The sequence below is a fragment of the Cupressus sempervirens genome, chromosome 3 (assembly GCF_028749045.1).
Source record: "Cupressus sempervirens isolate cs-2001-9-10 chromosome 3, ASM2874904v1, whole genome shotgun sequence".
Classification (NCBI taxonomy): Eukaryota; Viridiplantae; Streptophyta; class Pinopsida; order Cupressales; family Cupressaceae; genus Cupressus; species Cupressus sempervirens.
In genome coordinates this window covers 810,108,566-810,131,697 of record NC_143120.1, presented here as the reverse complement: position 1 = coordinate 810,131,697, position 23,132 = coordinate 810,108,566, and the positions used below count along the sequence as shown (strand labels likewise).

Here is a 23,132-nt window from a genome sequence, read left to right as displayed (position 1 = left end):
GCCAAGTTTGAAGGCTAAAAACCTCCATGAAGCTTCAGAAATTATAATGGTTTACAAAAAACAAAATTAAAATCAGAGTAGGTGTACTAGGTCAATTTTGATGGCTAGGTCTGATCTAGCCTCGTCTCGAGTAAAGCTTCTATGTATTTCGGTTAAGCTAGCTTAATTTAGCCTAGCTGCATTTTCCCTATAGCAGTTGTATAGGTCACATTATATGAAAGTTGTAAGGATGCATTTTTATAAGCAATCATTTAGTCTATATCATTAATACTTTCTCTATCAAATAGGTTTTCAACTTCCTCTATAAATGCCGCTCTATGCAATACAATATGCTCTTTCTTCCTGGTTAGTTTCATTCTCTATCATTTGCGGATTGGACCTATGGTTTTGCTTCTAAGCATTCGACCTGTGCTTCCTTTCTCAAGTTTTTCCACTATGGCTGTGTCCTTGTTTCCGTGTTTATCTATTTTCAATTTTCAAAGCAAAAATGTGGCACAAGCAGGCAATTTTCTACTATCTATCCCAAAGAAGTTAGAGTTAGATCGATATAAGGACAATAAAATAATAAAGCTTGCACTCAAATCAATCAATTGTTAAATTTTCTTAAAAAACGGTCACCCTTAATTTTAACTTATCAAACTATTTAAAATCTAACTCTTTTAGAATATACTTAACAGAGTGATTCGTTTCCTCTAACCCGGCCACTTTTATTTTGAGTATCATTCATCGGACCACTCGGGTTATCAAAGGTTCTGGCCCTCCATGCATTAATGTGATGGTTTTGATATTATTCTAATTTTTAACTATGTTTGGTGGCTAGCTTGTGGTGTCTTGTTGTAATCAGGGCGATAATTTTAACCCAAGACTGCATTATTCGGAGCTCTGGTGGAATATCTAGCCCAAGGTTACAAAGCATAAATGCTTGCAGATAATCCTATAAGTTATTTGATCAATTTCTACTGGGGCATGCCCCTTTTATTTTTGTATAATAAAGGACTTCGGTCCCGGGCTAGACTGTAGGTTTTCTTGCTCCGTTCTTTCCTACCATTGCTTGTTAGAACAGAGAAACTCTGTAATTATTTTAATTTTATTAATATAATAAAAGGCTTCAGCTGTTTACCGATAATAATAAAAAAGATTGGGCGAGAATGTCATTTACATAATCTTCAAAAATATTATGCATGGAATTATGAAAAATAAGCGGCATAGCTAGTGTTTCCCTTGCAAACTACACAGTTATAAGATATTTTGGGGAGGTGCCATATTAACAATAGCATCAATCTTTTTAGTGTCCGCCTCAATATCCATGTTTGAGATTAATAATCCAAGAAGATTTTCATTATCTACACCGAAAGTACATTTTTGAGGATTAAAGCACATTTTATATTTATGCATTTGTTCCAGATTTGTCAGAATATAATAACATGCATAGTAACGAGAATCGCTCGAAAATCCCGTGAATCGGCAATTCAACGATAAGATTCAAGGTGGGTTATTTTTTTGGAGTTGGGAATCACCACACCCGATTTTTTTGGATGAATCGCATGAATTGGATAAAAAAAATCGGCAATAAATCCCCTGCAGCCAGAAAAGTATAGAGCTGTAAATTTTTAAAAAATAACTTGTTTTTTTTACTTTTCTTTTGACCTATTCTCTTTGTTATAACCCTAAAGGGCCTTCTATTTGTTAAGCATGAGTAAAAGAGAGGAAAAGTGAGAGAGAAGAAGAGGCTTGAGCTGGAGCCTTGTTTTTATATTTTGTTTACACTGCATAGATATTGATAGTGATACTGAATCATTGATAGACATACGTTTCAAACTTTCATGGATCTTCATCTTCGATTTATACATACATTTATGATTTGGTGTCTTATAGATCTTCATAATTTCATCTTACATACATTCTATGATTTGAATCATTATGATCATTTGATTTTTATTTACTTCAGGTAGCCTACAATTTACATTTTAGTACATAATGATAACATAGTTACGTATGTGATGGATTTATGTTTCATGTTTATGTATGTTAAGTTTTAACTTCTATTTGATGATGTTATAGTGTGTTTAAGTTATATTCAATAAAGGGTGCTTGAAATAAGTCTTAAATTGTTAAAATCTCTACATTTAAAGGGTTTTTTCAAATTCGCCAATTCATCGCTGATTTACCCCAGATTCACAATTCGATGGCCGTGCCGATTTCGATTCTCGTTACTTTGATAACATGGTCCTTACGAGTAATAGATTTGGCTAGAATGTCATCTACATAATCTTCAAAAATATTATGCATGGAATTATGAAAAATAAGTGGCATAGCACGTTGAGAAGTTACACATTATTCAACTCAAAGGGCATGACAACCCAAAAAAATGTTCCCCAAGGAGTGATAAAAGCAATTTTGTATTTGATCTTGAGCAAGAATCAAGATTTCATTACAATGAGAAAAACCATCCATGAAGGATAATAAAGAGTGACTTGATGTGGAATCCACAATCATATCGATGTTTGGTAGCAGGAAATCATCCTTCAGAGAAGTTTTGTTTAAGTCTCAAAAATTGGTACACATTTTGATTTTATTGTCATCTTTAGTTATCACTACATTGTTGGAGATTTAAGGAATAATAAATAGGATGAATAAAGCCAGCATCAAGGAGTATTTGAATAATAGCTTTCACAAGAAGGGCAATATTGGGATCCATCTTGCATATATCTATTTTATCGGCTTCACATTAGGAAGAAGTACAATGTTATGTGTGACAATTTTAGGATCAATATCAGCCATATTGGAATAAGCCAAAGCAAAGACATCAGGAAATTCAAGAAGAGTAAGCTCTTTTCGTTCATCCTCATCTACACATTTTCCAATTTTGATCGCTTTTTCAATGTTATAAGGATCCATTTGCACAACAATGGTGTCAGTAATCTAAAGCTTTCCCTTTAGAGACATCTATAGGCAAAGGAAAATCATGTTTATGTTCAAAAATAGCTTCTTTTCCAAAGTATGCTTAAACATTTAAAAAATGAGGAAATCCCTGATTGTGATGAAAACGAGTGAGATCGTGATCTTAGATTGCCCCTATGAATTTAGCTAAAACAAAAGAAGACTTTTGATCAAAATTAATGAGGTGAGGATTCACAAATTTCAAAGGTCCAAAAGAGATAGTGTTGACATTAAGAGTAACTGGTTAAGATGGTTGTTTTGTAGTTTCCAAACCATCGCCCCATTGGAAATGGGGACCCCTCTTTTCATTTTAGCTGTAGATCATAGTGGTCTTAGGGAGTCTAATAGCAGCAATTTTCAGGTCTTAACCCTTGGTCAGGGTTGTTGAGAGGTGAATGTTCCTTGAAAGTGGGAGACCAATCACAGTTTGTAAGGAAGGGATTTGAAGGGGCTGACAAGTTAAGTCTAGGGTGACAAATTTTGTGAATTCAGTCCCAAATGAACTCTTATTTCCATCCCTCCAATCAAGCCTTTAAGTCGTGACAAGATGAGGAACTTGAAGATTTGACTGAAATAATGTGGAATAGGCAGATTTGATGACTCCAAGACAAAAAAAAATTGTGCAATAACTAAGATCTCCCAGAGAAGGTTGGATTCTAATGCTTCTTGGGATATATTTACCAATGTGAGAAAATTTCTGACCCTACTTTTCAACAAAATTTATCAAGATTTGGAAAAGAAATGACTTAGTAAGATGAAATTTGGATGGAAAATTGTTCAATTGTGGAATCCGACCATCCTTGGGAAATAATTCCCAAAAGTTGTAGGAATCCGATCATCTTTAGGAAATAATCCTCAAAAGTTGTAGGAATCCAGTCCTCTTTGGGAAATAATTTCCCATCGACATGGAACTTCTGACATTAGAATTTAGCAAGAATGCATGAAATATTATTTCAAAGTTTGAACAGTTATAAATGAAGTCTGTTGGAAATCTGATCAAAAGTGGGCAAGTTTGGATTTAATGCAAGATTTTTTTCTTCTCAATGAAGGTCGGATTTCAACCTTTCTTGGGAAATAATTCCCAGTATCACCTCATTTCTGTGCTTCGAACAAGCAAAGTAATTCCCAACAGCAAGCTAATTCCGATGCAAAATTTGAGGGAGATGAAATTCATTTGAAAGCTGGTCATAGAGGACACAAGTTTGAATTTGATGATGAGGGGAAATGATTTATAATTTTTGCACATCAAATATTTTCCAAGAGAGGGTGGATTCCGCCCAATCCCAGGAATTTTATTCCCATTGATTTTCCATTTCTGCCCATCCAATTTGGGGCAGCGATCACCTAATAGAAAGGGCTTGAGACTAAGTTTTGTTCAGCAAAAAAAAAATGTCATTTCCCTATGCCAAGAGGGCCCTTTTGTGGAGGTGAAGAGAATTTAATTTCATTAATTTTTTTTGAATAAAAAGGGTTATGTTGACCTTCTAAAATAGCATGCCTGTTTACATCCTAAGTCACCAATATAAGAAGGCTTTAAACATCTCATTTTACACCCAAGTAAAAACAAATTGCCTATGTATTTTAGCAGCAGTGAATTACCTGTAATTAGCAGTGAAATAACCATCAAGGGAGCAGTGAATTACATCTTCAATGGTAGAAAACTTTTCTTGAATTACCAAAACAAAAAAAAATGTCTGAGATTGCAATATCTTCCTGGGATAAACAGTGAACTTATCCTCTAGAGGTTCTGAATGTGTTCCTAAATGGGGGCAGCATTTTTTTTAAGAATGCTGGAGCTATTTAACAAACAAATATGTTAATATCCAGGGGTGGTCGTAAGAGTGAAGTCAGGGCATCATGCATGTCAAAGAGCATATGTATTTTCAGATCTCTGATCAATTTATGCAAATTTTGATATTGAAGTTGAGAAATTCCTCTCTAAGCAAACACTTTGTTATTTCCATTTCATAGATTGTAATTTTTCGCACATTTGATTGGCCTTTCACAAACTTGATTCTTTTCTTTTCTTGTTTTACAAAGTAAATTCGAGAGAGAAAGGCAAGAGGAGATCCTCAGACATTAAGGCTTCAAGCAGATACTTAAGCTCAAGTTCCAAGACTCAAATGAGGAGGAGTTCAAGTCAAGTGAAAGTTCAAGTTCGAGATCAAGAAGAGATTGAATTACATGAAGACATACTTCAGGTCAAAATAAAAGTGCAAGATCAAATCATCCAAGTAAAATCTGAGTCAGATCCAGTTACATGAAGACTTCAAGAATTACATCAGTTTCACAAATGCAATCAAATTATGGATTAAAAAGAGGACACGATTTGAGAACATGAACCATTGCCACTATCTTCAAGGGGATTGATAGTCTCAGAAGAGTTAATCGAAGTTAAAAAGGTTGAGTGCCAAGATTTTCTTCATCACAAGTTACCTTCTAACAATCGAGGAAGAAATATTTGCAATTTTAACAAACACCATCTATAAGCCAAGATTCAAAGCACATATTCTTAAAAAAATCTACAAGATAAGGGTGATGAGGTGGTACTTAGTTGTCTTCTCCAATCAGAAAATTCTGGATTCAAGCACAAGCAATTACAACATGCCAAGTGTCATTTTCTCATTGGTTAGTAAAATCATTGTAATTTTTTTATTGGCCCATGAATTGCTGCCCTCATGTAATTGGTTATAAACTAGGCAACCCTAATTTGGGTTTGTAGGGTTAAATCATATCCCTTGATCTTGAATCAATCTTGGCCCTTCAATGTAACTTAACACTTACAAATGGCCAAGGCCTTCTCATTTGTTAGGGGTTAGAAAGTTAGATTCATTAGACTAGAGGAGAAGCATTAGAGAGATAGAAGTAGAATAGGCTAGTTGAAGGAGAGACTTGATCAAATTGTTGCTAGCCTAGTTTTAAATCAATCATTGAAAAGTAAAATGATCCCCCAAGATAGTCCAAAAGGTCCTCTATCCTTGGTATTGGAAACCTGTACCTTATTGTGATTTTGTTTATGCCCTTGAATTTGTGCACAACCTACATTTACCATCTTTTTTTGGAGCAAGTATAGTGGGTACTATACATGGGCTCAAGCTTTTCCTAATCAAGCCCTTATCAAGCAATTCCTAAACTTGTTTACCTATTTCTTCATTCTAAGATGGAGTCATTTTATAAGCAGGTTTATTGGGCAAGGTTGCTCCAGGGATCAAATTTATTTGGTGGCTTATATCCCTTATCAGTGGCATAGAATAGAGAGTATCATTCACTACTATACCTTGATACTTATCCAATAGTTCAGCACTTGTAATGTTATTTATGTCTTTTGTAGGTTAGGGCATTGTCTTGGTTTCATCATTAAGGCATACCCTTGACATTTTTCTTCCTTCATCAACCCCATAAACTCCTTACCACTAACAAGCATCGTGTTAGACTCATTATCCCTTCCCCCTAGGTGTTTTGGCAAAGGATTCACTCTTTTTTATTATAGAAGTGGTCTTTTCCCCATCATATTAGGCTTTAACATCGAATTGCCAAGGACATCCTAATAGGAGATGGCAAGCATCCATAGGCACTATTTCACATAACACTTTATCTTTATAATCCCCTACTTCAAATTCAACCCATGTTAGTATAAGGCAATTTCTTTAATTTAAGTTTTTATACCATCTCTATAGATACAACATTTTTAGTGGATCTTGTATCAACAATAATTTTGCACAGTTCTCCATCAGCCTTACCTTGTGTTTTGAAGAGAGCCTTCCTCTCTTGGGGTAATTGCATTGAGGGTACTTGTAATAGGGTCTTCTTGACCATCAAACTTTCACCTTCTAGAACTAGAGAAGCACTTCCAATGGGTGAATCGATGCCTTAACAGTCTTCATCTTGTATTAATTGATTCCTCCTATTTTCGTGTTGGCGACTTGAAGACTTCTCTAGGCATTTGCTCATTGTATGTCCTACTTGATTACAACTGAAACACTTACCAGTCAACATTCTTGGTCCTCTTCCTTGTCCTCCAAATCTGCCTCTACCATTGGGCCTTCTTCCACCTCTGAATCCTCATCTTTACCTTGTTTCTCTAATATATTCTTGTGGATCACCCCGTCCTTCCAATTGTTGGGCCTCTCCCTCCAAAATTTTCTTTGTTATTGGTTTAGTAGTTCCTACCACCTCTACCTCTATTATTTTGCTCATTCCTTCTCTTCAACCTTTCCTCTACTTTGAGCCCCAACTGAAAGCATTTGTACACCATCTCTGGAGCCAAAAAACTAATCTCCTCTTGAATATTCATCCTTCGGCCATTGAAGTACCTGTCACCTTTTTTGGTTCATCTTATTGTCTCTTGGATATGAGACTTAGTTTGTGAAATTATTCAGTATATGTATTGACATCTAAGTCCTTTTGTTTGATGTTTTGACACCTCCTATGCATTTGCACTTCATAATCTATGGGTATGGATTGTGCCTTAACCCTTGCCTTCATCATTTTCCAAGAGGCTATCATATTCTTGCCTTCCTTTACTCTTTCTCCCTGCACATAGTTCCACGATGATCAGTAAGACCACTTCAATTTTCCTTTGGCCAACATGACTCTCTCACCCTTAAGGACTTCATGGCACTCAAAGTAGTTACTTAGGGCTTCTATCCATTCAATTGCTTCATATGCATTCATGCTACCTCCATACATTGGTAACTTATCAATAACATCCCCCTTTACTAATTTCAGGGCTTTCACAAAATCCTTTTGATCTACTGGAAGATCTACCACTTGTATTGGTGTTTCTTCTCCTCCATCTTCTTCTCTATCTGTATCATCTTTACAATCCTTGTCCATGATCTTTGACTAGTTTAACTCTCCTAGTTTGCTGCAAGCAGCTCCACCATCCTTTTGATGACTTCTTGGCTCATTCTCTATGGAGGCATGATGTTAGCCACTAGTTCTCCTTCTTCCTCTAATATGCATTGTAATCAGACACCAAACATTTGGTTCTATTACCAATATAATGCAGAGTGACAATACGATCCACAAGAATCCTTTGGGTTTTATTGGCTTGGGTATGTTCTAAGGCACCAAACTATGGTCCTCACACCTTCCATCCTACCAAGGTTGTTCCTATCCTCATCCTTAATCCTAGGCCCTCCTTTGAGTCCTTTTTCCACCAAGAGTAATGTGACATTCACCTGGGTTCATAACCCTTACACCGATACCCCTCTTCCTTAAGACCTTCTTTGAAAACTTTCACTTGCAACCTAAGATCTTCTTACCAAGTCATAAAAGACATGTGTGAGTACCCTCCATCCTTTCTATGAACAATTTGCTCACTTTGACCCACAACTTATATTATGTACCCTCCATCCTTAGTAGCATTGACAAAGACCCACAACTTATATTATGCAAATAGGCCGAGTAGGATTCTTCAAACAATTAGTCCTCCAATCTAACTAATTTGGATCTTTCTCCCAACTTTCCTAAACAACCCTCAAATAAACTCCAGTTTTTTATACCCTTTTGGGACAGGTATGAAATATCACAATTTTGGATGTGAGTTTTCACTTTGACTAGGTCAACCAGAAACTTCTCTGCAACATACATTTTCCTTCTTAACGGGCTTGTCACATCCTGATGCCAAGCCTAGGGCATCATGGCAAAAATCATGGATTGTTTATATGACACTAGAACCAAATGCAATCTGTAGTATACAAAGTGACCTAACACTCCCCCAAGAATCATTCAATTCCTATAGTAGAAAGTCCAAAAAAAGCCACAAGTTTGTGAAACACTCACTGTGACTACTATTCTAGACCAATTTACACTAAAATACTTATTATTCCTTTCAGCAATTATCAAAAGGACTCAAACAAAGTGCAATGGAAAGCTATCTCAAAGGGTTGTCTATCCATACCCATAGATCCAATGCTTTAATCAGTATATGTCCGTACAACCACAAGAAATAGCAAAAAACAATGAAAAAACTTTGATGAGTAGCACTTCAATCCCTTCAATTCCTTGCCATATCACAAAGTTGCATCACCAATCAACATCAAAGCCTAAAACATGCCTTCTCAAATTCTGCAACTAGTATGCATTTTTGTTAAAGCTGTCAAAGTGCAACTACTTTGCAACATTATGACAACTTTTACAGTTTTTCACATTTTAAGCAATTCCACCCAAACGACTCAAAACTCTGTATTATCACACATAATGACATTTTCGGGCCCTATGACTCTTCTAGCCAAGATATTGCAAGGTTTGACCCATTTTGACCATAATTGCCCAATTAGACAAAATGAGGCCATTATAACTATGTAGATTGCAACCTTGTTACAAATCACAACCAATTAACTATAATAGTTTGGAAAATGTCTTATTACAACGCAAATAAGAAAAGTGTCATGTCCCCTTTCTAATGACATAAATTTAAACAGAGAATTTGCCTATCATCGACTATCGTAGGCAAATGATTAAGGAAAGAGGGTCGTTTTGTCTTCGGATGATTACATTTTTGCTCTCGGAGGGAAAATAATTCAGTTAGTGGGGCCTACTCGTTCTAATATTAAATTAAGGTTGTACTCTAACTTTATAAAGTTATTTATTTAATTTTATAAAGTTTAGTTTAATGATTAAATGTACATCATAAAAGATGATTCCGGAAAACTTCCAGTAACTTCTCCGCGAAGTGAATAAATAGAGGACATAAGGCACCCATTAGAGCAAGCGATTTGTGGATTTGTTTCTCTATTCCATTTGGACCAATTTGTAGCCATTGGTCTGCAAATTTTCAGTCTATCTGTGGGAGCGATAACTCTCATGGATAAGCAATTCTGAGGGTGTGAGATATCACCCGAATTATTGCACTTGGAGGTAGCATTCAGCTATTTCAAGTTGGGCGAATTCGTGGCCTAGGGCCAGCATCGAGGATTTAATTAGGAGGAGACAAATTACTGCAGTGGTGGAGAGGATTTCTTCATCTGGAAATAAGCAACCTGTGTCTTTAAACTCGCCATTAACAAGAGCGCTTTTCTTCCTCAATTCGAAACTCATAAAAACGACCAAAGAAATTCGTGTGCTGTTCGTTGTCGGCTTGGGTACTCCATCCCGCGCATACTACTGTTAAATCGCAAGGCCGTGGTCACATTTCGAGGGGGCAACGAATGGTGCAACCATTATATACCGCAGGGTATAGACGAGCTCGGGTCCGACTGATTATTCACCATAGGCGGATGTAATAAGTGGGCGGCAGTTTCAACCTAGCCGGAACTAATTTTTCAGTGGTTGATCGGGTAGCACCTTGCGGATCGGCACATTCCTTCCTAGCGGGCCATTCAGTGGAAAAATCTCTCATTCTTATTCGAAATTGCAAAGGCACCCTTAGACAACATTTTTGATTGGAAGCACTTATGAGCGCCGAATTGCTCTGAGTATGGGGACGCGTCATTCCTGAAGACCGGCCGGATGCATTGAGGAGGATCAGCGATTTGGCAGGGGTCTCAATTACTCTCAGAGAAATTGCGTGGGTCGGCTCAACGATCTTCAAATTCTAAACCATCATTAGGAGACGGAGGGAATATTCTGAATTGTAATCATTGCTCCCAAATACATGCAACCCCGAAGCACGATTCTTCAAAACGATGGGCGGATTTAATTATATCAGATCGGGCTCTATTTGAAGACTGCGAATTATACTTAAGTTCACACGCAAAGTCCAACAGCAGCGAGTAACAGGCTCAAGGGCAAACTTAGGAATACAACCCTGATTCATAGGAAGAAAAACGGCAATTTGGGAGTAAATTGGCAATATCGATATTGTTCTCCATATTCAGGAAAGGACAGACAGGAACAGACTCGAACTACCACAAAGGTTGTGCCCAGGCAGAGAGGAGTACCATTTTCAGGGACTCATGCAACCCATGAAGGCATTTCCAGGTTCTTCACGTTACCTATATCTAGAAGCTATTATTTGCTTATTCTCAATACTGTAAGGATCCGCTAAAGTCTGTAATACAAAATACAATAAGTTTTTATTATTCATTGTTATTTAATTCAGTGGCCTATATAGTAAGGGTCATTTCAAAAAGAGATCCCTGATCAACCATGATTATAGAGGGTGCTCTTGCACCACCTTGTCAGATAGTTCATAAAATTGGACCCAATGCTTATGAGACAAAATTCCCATTAGGATTGGGAAAATTCCCAATTTTCAATGTTTCAAATCTGTCTCCTTCAGGGCATCATATGGTACAAATGGAGATAATCAAACAAAGAATGTGGAGGATGATGTGGAATGGGTTAAGGACCTTCCACCCACTAGACCGGTCCAGTTAGAGTGCATCCTAGACACCAAGGTAATCAAGCAAACAAAACGAGGCACCTACAAAGAGTACTTAGTGAAATGGGGAGGTCTACCTAAGTCAACATCCATTTGGATGAATGAGGCATCTATACTTCAACATGGAACCACTTTGCAGCAGTTAGCAACTCAAGGGACTTGAGCTTTGATTGTATCAAAGAGTATGGTGCAAGAGCACACTCTCCAACCAAGGTTCATCGAAGATCAACCCTCTTTTTCTTATTTTGAGTTGTAATAAGGAATTATACAAGCCATTGAAATTAAATTGATAAGATTTGTAATAAGGTTGTGACCTATTTAGTTGTAATGACCTCATTAGTTCCTGATTAGGCAATTGTGGTCAAATTGGGTCAAATGGTGCCAAATCTTACTAGAAAAGTCTTAAGGTCCAAAAGTGTCATTTTGGATGTTGATAGGGAGTTTTGGGCTATTTGGATAGGGCAAATGCTAAAAATGCATCAATATGTAAAACATTGTCTTAAATCTGCAATGTTGTTAAAGTGCAACTTTGACAACTTTAACAACAATTGCTATTAGTTGCACACCAACGGTTAATTGGTTGAAACAGTTAAGGAAGACACGTTTTAAGACCTTTGGTGTTGATTAAAGAGGTAATAATAAGGTTTGGCAAATCATTGATCGGATTGTATTATTGTTTTATAGCATTCTTCACTGGTTTATGTTATTTCTTATGACTATACAAAGAAATATTCATTGGGATATTGTATCCATGAAAATGGTTGGATAGCCCTACGAGATAGCTTTCTATTGCATTTTGTTTGAGTTCATTTAGTAACTATTGAAGGAAGCTATAAGTAGATTAGTGAAGACGGTCCAGAAGAACAATCCAAAGGAAGGTTTTGTGAATTCATGGCTTTTCCCTGACATTCCACCGTAGGAATTGAACAATTATGTGGGAATGTTAGTTCCACTTGTACTCTACAAAATGTATTTAGTTTCAATGCAAACCAATCAATCCCTGATTTTTTCTGTGATGCCTTAGGCTTGGCATTTGAATGTGACTAGCTTGACAAGAAGGAAAAGGAGTGTTGTAGAGAAATCTTGAAGTGTGAGTGCCAAGTTTTTGTTGATTTGGAGTCACTAAACATAGATGGGACTGGATCACAGACCATTTTTCCTTAATCAATACATTTGGATAGTGACTGAGAAAACCCTTAGCCTATTTGGGCTGATTTCTTATTGACCCAATCAAAGCAAAACCCACATCCCATTTTGTGATATTTCATGCTAGGTCCAAAAGGGTGTTAGAAATGTAGTTTATTTTGAGGTTGTTAAGGAAGTTTGGGAGAAAAATCCAAATTAGTCAAATTGGAGCGTTAATTGTTTTAGGTCTCCCATTAGACCTATTAACACAAAGTAGGTTGTGGGTCATCATTAATGCCATCAAAGGGGTCAAATTGGATGGTATGATAGATAGGAACAATGGAAGGAACTCACACATGTCTCTCATGACTTGGTGATAAGATCCTATTAGCATGAATGTTGATGGTATTTCTATGGGGGAGTATGCTACCTTTTTTGGAGAGATGTTTTTGTGCTTATGTGTTGCATTCATGATAGTGTTTGTCATTGATGTCAACATATACACTATCTTGTGAAGATTATCAGAGTTGCAGAGGAAGAAACCTTTCGCGCAGTTAATGGTCAACAAATTGGGTTCTGCGTTCTTGGGAAAATATTCAGTGATGCCTACAGTTGCTACAGTTGTGAGAGCAGAAAGAGATATGAAGATATGTTGGAGTTATGCGATACTTTTTGGAGATGGCTTTCAGAGAGAGTTTTTCGAAAGCAGGTACTAGTAAATCAGTTGTATCTTTTAGCAAAGATGGAATTTGGTTAAGCAAGCTTAGAAGAAGGTCAAAGACATGTTTAGGATGCTATGTTCAAGATGGCACAATCAAATGTTCATTCTGTGAGGCTTGGTGAAGACTATTCAACATATGTTTCCCAGGAGGGCGAATATTGACGGAAAATGTTAATTGTAATGTAACGTGTATTGTAATATCTTAGAGATGTCCTATATTATTAATTGTAAATTAAGAAAGCCTCAAGGCCGACTGAATACTTGTTTAAGGACTTGGTCGAAAGGAGAGATCATTTCCTTGAGGTAAAAAGTCCATATGATCTAGTGCGGATGTTTTCTAATTAGTTAGATCATTTTGTTGGTTATACGAGCTTGAATGCAAATTTGGCTAAGATCAGAGTACAGATCGATGTTGAGGATGTATTGTGAGCTTCAAAGGAATTGTATTGGCAAAGAAGTTGTTGTTTAGTCAGTTCATAATTTGGATATGTTATCTTGAAGGTTGTTTAGTGAAGACAGTGTGAAGCAATTTGAACAGTGGGTTAAGTTGTCATCCTTTCAACTCCTAGTAGGTTGGCACAACTCCTAACAAGGTTGGAATCTCCTAACAAGGTCTCATATGTATTGATTGTATTTTACTAGCTCCTAACAGAGTCTATCCTTTCACAAGGAACTTTTATTGTAGTACATCATCTTGTGGGCATCATTCCCACCGGGATTTTCACTCTGATCAAGGGTTTCTCTAGTTAAATCTTTCTATGATTGTTGCATCTATTGTTTACATGTTTCAGAATTAATAAAGATATTGAGAGTTGTTTTAAATGTATATTGATTCATAACTCTTCTCATCACAATGATGTTTTATATGCTAGTACTGAATAACTATCACTATCCAAAACATATCCTATGATCAACACCACCAAGAAGACCAAAACGGCAAGTAGCCTAAGAGATGCCATTTGAAGCACAATAAACATATGATGGCAATTACAATCCAGCATTTATGTAACTCTCTAGAACTAAACATCGTTTAAGATAACCAAAGAATGAATAGCTCGATCAGTTGTATGTAACTCAACCACATTATCAAATGACTCTCGTCCAATAAGAAACACAATGATCACAATAGAGAGACCCAATCCAAACATAACAAAAAAAAAAAATACATGTCAATACTTGCTCTCCTGGAGAAATTGGAAAGGACGGTGGCAACTGTGAATGGTTGTGTATCATCTTCAAAGAAAAAACATTTGAATCATCAAATGTGTAGACCTTTGTAATGAGGTCAAGGAGTGATTATTGTAATACATGTTGTTCCATCAAATGCTTGGACCCCAGTATTGTCGTTCCATTAACAAATGTTGTGACAATTATCAAAGGAGATGATTCATACACTTAGATTGTATATATCATATAGCCATAACTAAATGCAACATATGAGGAAAAGGCACATTGTTGAAGACTTCTACAATCATGAAGTTTTGTAGAAGTAGATATGTTGCAATTGATGTAGCTCTTCACAAAGAAACATACATGTACACACATACGTGGAGTTAACAATATCACAAGCAAACAACCATTATAGGTACAATGATATCTCCCATAGCTACCAATCATTAACAAGAGGCTCCTACAATAACTCTTGAGACGTATGGTCTAGGCAATGAGTCGAAGAGCTTCAAGGATCTTAAGAAAGCAATTAGGAGTTTACAAGTTTATGAAGTAGATCACATAGTCGAAGGTATTCATTTATTAATTTAAGGAAAAGGAACTATGTGATGGAATCAACATTGGAAGAGTGTGGCTTAATCTTGGATGGAAATCAATAGGGAACAACTAATGATATTATTGTTGTGCAACTCATTCACTGTAGAGCACTACACCTTGGATAATTTGAACTAGCAACAATCAAGTCAAGCGTTCCCTACTATTTCCTATTATATATTATGTATTATGATTGAAGCATTGCTAAGTAATAAATGCATATTAAAGTATTGAGTGCATTTTGGGTATATTAGTAATCTTTAAATTATTCAGAATAACACATCACCATCCTAAATATTATTATAAGAAAAGTTCCCAAAGTTGTTAGGACTCACCTGAACTTGGCAATCCTAAGCTAGGTGACCTTGGGCGAGTCCCAAGGGCCTGAATTTAGACCTGGCCAAGTCTAGGTAGTGACTCGCAAAGTCACGAGTTGCACAATGGCTTGCCAAGTCCCCATGACAAGACTTGGTTAGCAAAACTAGAATTGCTTACCAAAATAGAATATAAACTAGGGTGTTTTAAGTTTTCTTTCTTCTATTTGTTCATTGCAACCTTAAAAGATGTTTCATTTAATCGTACTGGAAAGAAACGAGAAGAGTGAGATTGGAAGGAAAAAGGGAGTCCATAGAAGTGCAACCAACAAGGAGGAAGAGCTAAAAAAAATCAATAAATCACAATGGGACAGCATACTACTTGCATTTGGAGCATCAAAGACTCTATACCAACAATTACAAAGTGCTCTCATCTCATTTCAAATATGTTGCAGGAGGTAAGAGAGAAATTTTATGGAGTTTTGGGTTCGTGTTTTTTTTGTTTTTTAAAAACAACAATCTTCGTTTTTTCCAACTTTCCAATTCTTGAAGTTGAATGTTTTCCTTTCAAAACTGAATTTCAAACTTCAATGAAAGAACAGGGAGGTCCATGATGCTACAAAAAGAGCAATTTGTAAGTTTTGGTACTTCTGCAACATTCGATCTATTGCAGCCAAGTAAATATTTGTTTTTTGATTGTTTTAAATTTATAATTTATAGTTTGAACTTTCCTTTGTCTAATGAATTTTATACTTTTATTGCACATACTTACCTGATGTATTTTTGATAGGTTTGCTTACTAGCAAGGCACGATAGATGTTAAAATCATTATTTGAGCAGGATTTAAAGCCCCCACTAATGTCAAGTGGCCCTTTTTTCTTAGAAATGGACTAAGATATATAAGTTGAATTAGAAGACATAATACAAAGGAGAATACAACTCAATCCTCATATGTGAATATCCATCTCCTAGCTATCATAATAGAAGCATAAGATTTACATCCAAGATGTCTCGCTGTAAGGCCTTCCTAGTTATGGCCAATAGAAAGAAGAATACAACTCAATCCTCATATGCGAAGATCCATCTCCTCGCTATCATCCCTCAAGATGCTCCTAGCTACTCCATACTCAACTGAATCTTTCTAGACATCAAAAGACCCTCTACTTATACCAAACCAAGTCACAGGTTTGGCCTGATAGATTACATTAAATAAACACTCCCATTAAATAAACACTCAAGCCACAAGTTAGCCTAGCAGATTAAATAATACTTAGGACAAACCCCAAGTTTACAAGCATTACTAACTCACAAGATAAAATAAAATTATGCGGACTTAGTCATAGGCCCACACCTCATCCAACAATCTAGATCCAAGATCACCTAAGCTAGCTCTCACGGATTGAAGCGCGCAGAAACAATCTCCAAGTCTACCCAAGAAATAAAGAGCACATTACCAGCAGCCACCGAAAAATCTCTAACTCCAATAGATCAACCCAATCGTTATGCGCAAATAGGACAAGGTAAATAGATATGCCTTGAACATAACCCTAAGCTCGCAAAACACAGGGTCCACAAAAAAAGTGCTCAATGCTCCTGCATTAGAGTCTGATTAGTATGGTTGCATATGTGTAGCTACAGGCTGAATAGACGAAAGGAAAACTATGTGTATAAACCTTAAGAAAACAATCTCCAAAGTCTGCCCAGGAAATAAAGAACACATTACCAGCAGCCACCGAAAGATCTCTAACTCCAATACAATCAACCCAATCGCTATCCACAAATAGGAAAAGGTCCACAGATATGCCTTGAACATAACCCTAAGCTCGCAAAACATAGGGTCCACAAAAACCAAGCTCGATGCTCCTGCATCAAATTCTGACTAGTACGGCTGCATATGTGCAGCTACAGGCTGAATAGACGAAAGGAAAACTGTGTATAAACCTTAAGGACATCTGCAGCATTTGTTGACTGCTAATATTGTGAATTCTGCCCAGATCAGTGAAAAATGTGACCAGATTTTCGATCCTAGCATCCCACTTCCAAGCTGGGTCTGAATCAAAGCACTAAGTGGTACAGATGGCTCCAAGACCCTATGTGATCAATCCATGGTACCACCACTCATGCTACACCATCTAAGTGAAAAGTGTCGAACCTAGTCACCTCCTACTCTGAAAGAGGCTTCAAGGATATGTAATTATCTAACTTTTGCACCCACGCATGAACAGAACATCTATCGCCCTCATCAAAATGTGGCAAGGTCAACTTGCTCACAGCCTGCTAGAAATCTCAGTTACCCTCTGGAGCCCTGATAAACTGGTCAAGGGTCAATAAATCTCTAGCCTTAGATGGTAGAGTCATATACTCTGTGAAATGATATTGAATCTCGTCTTCCCCTGAAATCTGGAACTCAAACACGCAACCCTTTGAAGTAGGTGACTTCTCTCATGGAGTGAAAACTGGCTGTAGAGGAATCAGAACTGAACTGGATGTTGTCGTACGCACCCTATGGTCTGCTAGTCTCCCTTGTATAAGTGGTATGTGGAGGCTGATCCTCACGTGACTGATTCTACCTAGCTATTTGTCAGAACAGTTGAGACATCATATCCATCATACTCTCAAATTTTCTCTATCCAGGTGCTAGAACTAAGCGGCCTAGATTTTTCCTTCTCTTTCTCAGCCATGGTGTCTACCAAGGTGTCACTGGCTCTAAAGTCTAACCTGTGAATTCCTCTCCCGGTTTAAGTTAGAAAATGCTGATGACTCATCCAAAAACTATATTCCGTTCACAGGATGGCAGGAATTGTCTGAGCTCTAATACCGTTATGATGACCAACACCCCCAGATTGGTTGTTTCCCAATTCTGATTTCTATGTTTTCAAATTTGACATTGACCTACGATTGAAGAAGATTCTGATTTTTCAGAGTTTTTTTTTTTTTTTCTGATTTTTTGGGGGTTTTCTGTAGACTTTTTCATTTTATTTTTTTGTGCTTTGAGAAATAATATGCAATGTTAGGAAAGAAAATAACCAAAATGCAAAAACAAATAATTCTGGAATAACCACCAAACTGGTTTTAATTCAGATTTATTTTTAAAAGATCCCAAATTATACTGCACCATGTATTATACGTGACGGGGGGTATAAAAGTGACTAGTTTGGTTTTCTTTCAATGTCCCCAATCTGAACTCTTCTCCAATCTGCTGAAACACTCCTGACAACTGATTTTGAGAGGGAATCTGACTCGGGCAGGATATGTGCAGCTATTAGCTGAATAGATGGCTGGAAAGCTATGTGTACTCTGCAGTGTTTGCTGACCACTAAATACTGTGAATTTTGCCCAGATCAGTGAAAAAGGTGACCAGATCTTCAATTCTGACAGCCCACGTCCAAAATGGGTCTGTATTAAAGCAATATTAAGTGGTACGGCTGGCTCCAAGGCCCAAAGATATGATGCAAATTGTGATCCACCCTTCTGATCTGTCAATCTATGTCTAACTTTTCTGGATCCAACCTGATTTCTAATTGAAAGTTCTCATAAACTGACCTCCTCTGCAATGAATGACCTGATTGTGCAAACGAAAACCCTTGGATGATGTTGTCCACCTGTAGGTTTTCAATCTACTGAGAATTTCATTCTCAAAAGATATCCATGACTGAAAGCTCTTCATCCAAGCTTCTCCTCCAAAATTGATTTTGCAAATAACCTGAAATCCATCCTTGTTTCTTCATTTCCCTCCTTTATTCTTTGTTGCTTCCCTCCAAAACCATTTTAATGGCTTCTAGGGTTTTCCTTTAATTAATAAATATAACATTGTATTTAACTTAATCAAAGTCACTTCCTCGGGATCGAGGGGGTATTAGGAAGGGGTCCCATGAGAGTTGCTTGGGCTCTAGTTTTTAGGGAATAAGCATCCCATGAGAATTTTTTTGGGGGCTAAAGGATCATTTAGTATCTTTTCCTTCAAAATAGGAGCCCCTGTTTTTTAGCCCTCTTAAATTGAGCGGCTGAAAAAGAGGTGGGGCTGGAAATGGCACCACCGACTTTGGGAAAAGCTCTTCCACATGGCAAGATGTGCTCATTTTTTCCCACTAAAAAAATTGTTTTCACTTTTTTAAAATATTCTCAACTTCCACAAATTTAGAAGCTGAAATTTTTAAGCTAAAATACATGGAACCATTCCCCTTTAAACATTCCTAAAAACTCTCAGCGACCACCCACTCTATTTTGAAAGAAGCCCCCCTCCATGGGACACAGCCTTATTCATTATGTAAATTGGCCCATTTATTGAGTTATAACATCATTCATCACCTAGGGCCTTGGGTCCATTGTTTCTACAAATTATCATATTATAAAGTGATTATAGTAATCACTTTTATTACTAATTTATCAAGACTAAGTTACAAAATAATTTAATTATTTTTCAAATTATTCATATCTCTCTCATCTGACCCTGATCTAAGTTCAATCTAATGATGCATGTCTGTTCCTGTTGTGACCACTATGAGCTAACAGTCCCTTCCTAAAATTTAGGACCCCTCCTAAAAGATAGGAACTACACCAAAAGTTTCCAGACTGGTCCCAGAGGTCTCTTGGTGTGTCCCGAACAACTCTTAGTCCATCCCTAATATATAGGGTTCCTCCTCAAATCTAGGACACTGCCACAAACTAGTCAAACTGGCTCACAAAGCCCTAATATGTTTCCATAAGCTCCTAAATGGGTCCGCTACACAATCTTCTGCTCTACAAGAACCATATAATAGGTCAACCTCAATGGTCAACCAACCTTCCTAAGGAGGGTACATTACATATCATAGCTAGTCTACTTGGTCATTGCAAGGGATGGTTACCAGCACAGCTCAATGAGATGGAGTAGCTAGACAAGGACACTTGCAAATGGTTATCTCGAATGGATTGTTGTAAATACTAAAACCTAAAGAGGAAGACATGTGGTCATAAGAACAAAATGTGGATTCAAGGCATACTTTTGAAGTTTCAATCACTAAAAGCCATTAGATACTATTAGTTTTTATGTTATGAGTCAACTTATGTAATTACTGATATTAAGCAAATGTTGAGTGTTTAATTTCAACAATTGAAAATAGTTGACATTTTAACAGTATCGCTATAGTAAAATGCCTCCATTATAACTGTTTTAGCATGTAGATTATTGAATAGTTAACCATGTCAATTTAAGGAAATCGTCTCTTCCCTTGTGAACTAACAATGACAACAAAATTGATCTAAATATAATATAATTTTCTGTTGACATAATAAAAATCCTTATTTCCAAAATTTCAACAGTTTCAACCTACGAGCAACTAGAAAAGCCCTATCGAATTTAACCAATATTTAACACTAAAATTCCAATATATACAGACGAAGGACACAACTTACATTGAGCTGATTATTATAATGCCAGTGTGTTAAAAAACAATTAATTAGAATGACAGAACTTGTTTCTGGATTCAATTGTGTATGTGTTTTTAGCATCAACCTTTTGGATCACACTCCATGATCCATCATCAGAATGAGAAAGAAGGATAGTAAAGAAATATTTCACAAAGTGTGATCCGAAACGTTGATGCTAAAAACACATACACAATCAAATCCAAAAATATGATGTGTCATTAGAAATGGACTTTGGATATCTGATACTATAAATTAACAAGAAAATATGCACGAAAAAATCTTGTACTTAAAAAGGAGGGAAGAAAATAAGTACCTCAACAGTGAGCTGCACTTTGATGCCGCCATGATTGTCTTTCAAGACCTTTACTGGATCTTGAATTTTGTTTTCTGTGATCCTTTGCAATACAAGAAAATATATACAGAAAGAGATACAGAAAGACTTCATTATGTGGGCTTAAATGGAATGTTAAAGAGTTTGGTCAGAGAATATGCTAAAAAGAAGAGAGGGAAATAAATGCAAGACTACCTTTGTCTGCAGGCAAAAAAACGCCAACAATTCCTTGATCAACATTGTGCATGATTGGAAAATAAAAATCGTTGGCACTCTGCTCGTGCTGCTTTACCAGAGCCAATTACCCACTTATGATATGCAGTTCTGTCAATTTCCAGGACAGAAGACCCTGAAATTAAGAATTAGAGGTTTTGATTCCTAGCAGGTCCACGCTAGGCCCAGGTTAGCAAACCCAAACAGAACATGAATAAATAAAAAATATATCATAACATTTCCATAATATTCAGCAGTCTTACTAGATCATGTGATTCCCCAATGTTTTACAAGGCAACTGCTACAGCTGAGCCATAGCCATCAGACTTAAGTTACTTCATCTACCAACATATAAGTATATAAGCATATAAGCATTGCAATCTACTTCCCTGTGAACAAAAACACTGTAGGTTTCTGGAAAATAATTGAATGAATTTAGTAAACATCGCATAATTAAGAAGAGAATGAGATATTAACTAAATTCATAGTTCCCAAAGCTCCTACTCTATTCTGAGCCTCGTGTTTGAAAGCCCCTGGATATTAACTACATTAAAAGGCTTCTGAAGACCTCCTGGCCACCACATTCACACAGTTTTGAGGAAACTCCTACTATATAACGGACTGTAAGAACCCATGTTTGTCACTCTTAATGTGGTCAGAGTGGAATTACAAAGACAGTCTGATTGCAAAACCATCACATCCACTAGCATAATACAGAAACTAAAATTATCTATGGAAATCCAGCGACGCATACTTTTCACAAGATGAATTCACATCGACAAAAAGAAGAGCCCCACAGAATCTAATGCGATAACCTAAAGCAAAGTAATATACAATAAGGCAGGTCTAATGCAAGAAAACATGTTCACATAGAGAGGAAATCCCTCGACCTAATCAAAAAGAGTTCTCGCAGTTTACCTGTATAATGGACTTGAAAAGCTCCTGCTCTATATAATGGACTGCAAAAACCTCGTGTTCTTAACTCCTAATGTCGTTGGAGTGGAAAACAGAGACGGGTTGATTGCGGAACCATCGCGCCCACTAGCATAACACAGTCACACAAAACTTGTCTATGGGAATCCAAGAACCCATGTTTTTTCCAAGTTCAATTCTCATCGACACAAAGCAAAATCGCACAAAATCTAATGCAAACACCTCAAGCAAAGCAGGTTTGCTGCAAGAAAAAAATGCTCGCATTCCCCAAAAAGGCCACCGCTCACCCTACCCAAAAAAGAAGAGAGCTCGTAATTTACCTGTACAATGGCCTTAAAAGTTATTGTCATGGGATACAGCTCGATGGTGAACTGAGTGTAATTCACCAGAGCCAATTTCCCGCTTGTGACACGCAGTTCTTTCAATTTCTTTACCCCATGCATGTCTGTACGCCCTGAGCTCGTTTATTATTTTCAATGCTCTTGTAAATTTTCTGCTCTTGCGTCATACCCTCGCTCTGGGGCAACAAATTTCTGAGTAATCCCTCTGCATTGGACCGGACTGACATCCCTCTTCACGCTCTCTCCTCTCTTCAATTCATCGTTCCCTCCCGCAATTAACTTACAGGTATCATTTCACCTCATGCCGCGCCCCTGGAAAAGCAATTAAATCGAACCCAAGAATTAAAGCCGAACTACTGAGGCGCGCCTTGGGGAAAAGCAATAAAGCCGAACTAGCTAGCCGTTCGTCGACGAGAACTATAAAGCTTTTCCGTTTCAGTGCAATTCAAATTTTTCTTAATCACCCCGCCAGCCAGCTTTATAAATATTTCTAAACTTAGAACATAGTTGTCCATGGAAGGACAGCTATTTCAATTATATTATAATTATAGGCTTCTAACAATACTTGTCAACGTTTAAGTTGTTCATTGTCAATTTAGTCGCTGCTTTGTATTTATGATCAGATAATATTTTATTTCTTCTAGTCCTCTATAATTTCTCTTCTTTATAAGAGTTGATATTATATATACATATATATTTGATTGTATTGAAA

General features: G+C 36.9%; 1 protein-coding gene across 3 annotated transcripts in view; it reads right to left on the bottom strand.

The window, feature by feature from the left end:
- LOC149569269 (uncharacterized) overlaps nt 1-22,855 on the bottom strand; it is a 103,343-nt gene extending 80,488 nt beyond the window's left edge. The window contains exons 1-4 of one of the 3 annotated variants that reach the window (XM_089817721.1): nt 22,065-22,855; nt 21,410-21,453; nt 21,129-21,311; nt 20,916-20,997 (exon numbers count right to left, since the gene is read on the bottom strand). The gene's annotated coding sequence lies outside the window, so the exon portion shown is untranslated. Of the gene's footprint in view, nt 1-20,915; nt 20,998-21,128; nt 21,312-21,409 lie in introns of all 3 variants that reach the window. The other 2 variants (XM_089817723.1, XM_089817722.1) reach the window with 2 other exon arrangements.
- Between the last annotated feature and the right edge of the window lie 277 nt (nt 22,856-23,132).